Here is a 5,032-nt window from a genome sequence, read left to right on the forward strand (position 1 = left end):
AATAGTTCCAGAAATCTTACTGTCCTCAAACTAAGAGGTACAAAGTGAAATTGGAACATTGTGAGAAAGTACTAAACCATGTAGCACGCTTATAAAATGTGTAAGATCATGAGCACGTAGTCTAAAAGAGTGCTTCTCAAATTTTAATGTGTCTATAAATCACTTGGGAATTTTATTAAAATGTGGATTCTGGTTGAGTAGGTCTGTCGTGAGGCCCAAGAACCTGCATTTCTAACAAATTCCCGGTGATGTTGATGCTGGTCCACAGACCACACTTTGAGTATCAAGGTTATAAAATACAAAAAGGGACTTTCAAGACACTTTTACTCAGATGGCCATTATTCATTATTAAGTACAGATCAGTAAAGAAAACTGGCAAAGGAAGTTTTTGGAGGGATGAGGGTGGGGAGGATAGAATATGCCTTATCTTTTGCAAGTGCTACTTGAAGGCCCAGCACGCCGTCCACAAAGCATCCTAGTGTAGCTTGAGGAGGCCACGTGGACCACGGATGTCTTGGCAGCTCTTCCTGGGAGGTCTTTTCAATGTATGAGATGGAAAGAATGAGCCCCATGTAACTGCAGAGTTACCGCCATCACAGCCAAGAACATTCACCTTCTATAGAGTAAAGGTTCCCCTGGCTTCTTCCTTTGCCAAGACTTAAGACATGCTGGAGATGGAGATGAAAACATTTAAGTCAGCTCCCTTAAAGAATGTCGAAAATACACACCAGGGATCTTTGTCCAAAAGTAAATAATTATTGTTTGGCAAGTGTTTAAAACAGTGGATGGAATTGTACATAAATCTTGTTCTCTCCTTACCAACGACTACTTGCCTGCTCTAACTTGTAGGTGTGCTGTTGCTTGTTTCTGTTTGAATCTGGTTTCATAATGAAAGTATTCAATAAAATTACCTTTTAAGAAATGTGTGCTAGCTGTTGCAGCCACCGCCTGGAGCCTCGGGACCCTCCACCTCGCCGCCCCCGCCCAGCCTGCCCTGCCATGCCGTAGAAAACCTTCAAACAGCACCGAACCTTCGAACAAAGAGTAGAAGATGGCCTACTTAACCTGAGAGCAGCATCCTACCAAAATCCCAGTAATAATAGAACAATACAAAGGTGAGAAGCAGCTTCTGGTCCTGGATAAAACAAAGTTCTTGGTGCCTGATCATGTCAACATGAGTGAGCTCATCAAGATAATTAGAAGGCGCTTACAGCTCAATGCTAACCAAGTCTTCCTGTTAGTGAATGGGCATAGCATGGTGAGTGTGTCCACGCTGATTTGTGAAGTGTATTAAAGTGAGAAGGATGAAGATGGATTCCTGTGTATGGTATACACCTCTCAGGAGACTTTTGGAAGGAAATTTCCTATGTAAGACTAAAAAAAAAAAAAATGTGTCTGTTCTCGAATTTTTTAAACCCTTACCAAGGAATAAAAAAGGGATGTTACCAACTGAAAAAAAAAATGTGTGCTAACAACCACCCCTTAAATATATTGCAGTTTCTATAACATTAAAGACTCCAAGAATTGAAAGGAATTTTAAAAGTCTGCTGAGACTACCAGTGATTCTACACTGATTTCCAACTAAGTGATCAGCTACCGTTTACTTGAATACCTCCAATGCCAGTCAGCTCACCACCACACAGAGATTTCAGTATACTTGCTGACAGCTCTGTTGGAAAATTCTAACTTATGTTATGCCAGGCTGGCTTCATGACTCTTTAATTTATTAGTCCTACTTCCACTCTGTAGAGTCACAGAGAAAAAAATGTAACATATTTTTCAAATAACAGTCCTCCCAGTGTTGAGCTACTGTGGGCACTGCTTTCCAGGTCAAAAACTCTTAGTTCTTTGGACTGTTCCTCATATAAAATAAATTCAAATCTCTTCTCCATCTGATTACCTGTACTCTAGAAGTACTCCAGCTTTCCTCTTAAACTGTGGTGTTCTCAATCAAAGGGAAAACTCAAAATGGAACTCAGAACAGTTTAGATTAAACTGTGCCTATTACATCCTTTATTTCAGTTATTTTTTCCACCTTAATGAAACCTACAATCACACTAATGAGGCAGAAAGAGAAAAAGAGTAAGAATCTTGTGGAAAAAAGGATCTGAGATCAGTCATCTTAGTCCCTACTCTTATTAGCTGTGTGAGCAAATTATTTCATCTCCCTGAGTTTAAAATTTCAATTTATAAAATGGCAAAAATTAACCTTAAAAATTAATGATGTACATAAACTTTACAGGCAAATGTATGCAAAGTCCCTAATAATGCTTGGCATATAATAGATATTCAATAAACTATAACCATTATAAATGTTGGTATCTTGGCGAGGCATGCCAATGGTTAATCTATATTTCATTTAGAATCAGCTTAAAATCCTTAAGCACTTTTATGTCATATTTCACTAGTACAATTATTTTTATTGTGAAACCAGTGGCATAAACTTACCTTTACCTATTTACTTTCATTTCTTTCAAATGTCCACCTATTATTTCAGAGTCACTTGAATTCCTTATGGATAACATTTCAAGAATCACATATTTTAACTACCCTTCTCAACTTTGAACCATATAAAATTCTGGTCAGCATGACATTATTTAGAATATCAAGGACCTCCCTGGTGGCACAGTAATTAAAAATCCACCTGCCAATGCAGGGGACACGGGTTTGAGCCCTGGTCCAGGAAGATCCCACATGCCACAGAGCAGTGAAGCCCGTGCGCCACTACTGAGCCTGCACTCTACAGCCCATGAGCCACAACTACTGAGCCGGCGTACCTAGAGACTGTGCTCCGCAACAAGAGAAGCCACCACAATGAGAAGCCCGTGCACCACAACAAAGAGTAGCCCCCGCTCACCACAACTAGAGAAAGCCCGCGTGTAGCAACGAAGACCCAATGCAGCCATAAATAAATAAATAAATTTATTAAAAAAATAAAAATATCATATTTGAATCACGTCCTTGTTTAAAAGACCCAATGCAGCCATAAATAAATAAATAAATAAATTTGTAAAAAAATAAAAAATAAAATATCATATTTGAATCACATCCTTGTTTAAAATGCTTTCCAAAAATGTAAGAACTTGTCTAAAAAAAATGACATTGTTTAAAGTGTAAAAAAAACAAACATAAACTACACACACATACACACACACAAGATTGAATGAAGGGTCCTACGTCTCTAGAAATATCACCATTCAAATAAACATTGACCCTCTGAATCTAGCCTTTGGACTTCCTGTGAATTACTCTATTTATACTAAAGCATCCTCTAACTGTTCCACCTATTCAAAGATGTCACAGGCAGGGGTCCCCAACCACCGGGCCGCACAGCAGGAGGTGAGCAGCAGGCTAGTGAGCGAAGCTTCATCTGTATTTACAGCCGCTCCCCATTGCTCGCATTACTGCCTGAGCTTCGCCTCCTGTCAGCATTACGGTAAGTTGTATAATTATTTCATTATATATTACAATGTAATAATAATAGAAATAAAGTGCACAATAAATGTAATGCACTTGAATCACCCCAAAATCATCCCCCCACCCCGGTGTGTGGAAAAATTGTCTTCCACGAAACTAGTCCCTGTTGCCAAAAAGGTTGGGGACCACTGTCATAGGGGACTCCAACATCATGTTGAAATTTAAACATGTACTGTATATACCTAACTCACCAAAGAAGGAAATGACTCTACCATGGATGATTTATTCTTGGTGAACCATAAGTCTAATAATAACCATTGCTTCCTTTTCCAAATGCTTACAACATCTCCTTTTATTGAAATTTGTTAGTTCTTCATAATGATTTAATCTCTTAATCATTAGCAAAGTTCCCTCATTATCATAAGTAATATTCTCTATTTTGGAGAACACCTGGTCTGATACTAATATAGCTATTCCTACTTTCTTTTGATTCCTGTTTGCTTTTCATTAATTTACGTTTATCTGCAGATTCATATTTAATTGGATGGGTATTTTTTTATCCAGTCTGATAATCTCTGCCTTAAATGTTATGTTTATACAATATATAGTTAAGGTAATTATCAATATGGTTGATTTCAATTTATAATACTGTTATTTGTTTTCCATTATTGCATCTATTATTATCTATTTTCTGTCTTCTTTTGGATTAAGTGAATTTTTAAATTCCATTTCATCTGTACTATTAGTTTATTAGCCATACATTCCCTTTTTTTTTAAGCAGGAGTTCTAGGGTTTACACCCTAAACTTATCAAATATTCTGCCACTTCACATATAATGTAAAAATGTTCATTTTTCCCCCTCCTGTTCTTTGTGTTATTCTTGACATATAATTTAGTTCTACTTTTGTCATAAACCTTATGATATATTACTATATTTGCATTAAACAGTGAATTATTTTTTAAAGAAATAAAAAGAAAAATCCCTAATACTTACCATTTCTACTTCTTTTTATTTTTTTTTCTATAGATCTACACTTCCATCTGATATTGTTTTCCATTGGTCTGAAGAACTTCCTTTAATATTTTTTATAATGCAGATCTGCCAGCAATAGATTTTCTCAGTCTTGGTTATCTGAAAAATTTTCATTTTGCCTTAATTTTTGAAATACAATTTCACTGGATATAGGTTTCTAGGTTGAATATTTTTTCTTTAATCATTTTCAATATGTCTTTCTATTGTTTTCTGGCTTTCCTGATTTTGGATAATATCTGAGGTCATTTTTATCTTTTTTTCTCCTCTATATAATTTGTCTTTGTTTGGTTTTCTGGAGTATATTCTGCTTGGAATTCATTGAAATTCATGGATTTGTGTATAAAATACTATAAAAGTTCTCTTCAAATACGGAAAATTTTAAACTATTTTTTCTAAAATTTTAATGCTCCCCTTCTCCTTAGATATCAATTACATATTGGTAAAGTTAAATTCCTTGCTATTGTCCACCAGGTTACTGAGGTGCTCTTAAAATTTTTTCATTCCTTTTTCTCTCTATGTTGCATTTTGTAGGTTTTCTATTACAATGCTTTCTGGTTCATCAATCTTTTCTTCAGTAGAATC

At 35.9% G+C, this 5,032-nt stretch overlaps 1 pseudogene; it reads left to right on the top strand.

Annotated features, from left to right (window-relative positions):
• Nucleotides 1–999: 999 nt before the first annotated feature.
• On the top strand, nt 1,000–1,874 carry LOC111167973 (microtubule-associated protein 1 light chain 3 beta pseudogene; annotated as a pseudogene).
• Nucleotides 1,875–5,032: the final 3,158 nt, after the last annotated feature.

The sequence above is a fragment of the Delphinapterus leucas genome, chromosome 7, assembly GCF_059928025.1.
Source record: "Delphinapterus leucas isolate spDelLeu-1000000601 "Yukka" chromosome 7, BTC_Dleu_Yukka2, whole genome shotgun sequence".
Classification (NCBI taxonomy): Eukaryota; Metazoa; Chordata; class Mammalia; order Artiodactyla; family Monodontidae; genus Delphinapterus; species Delphinapterus leucas.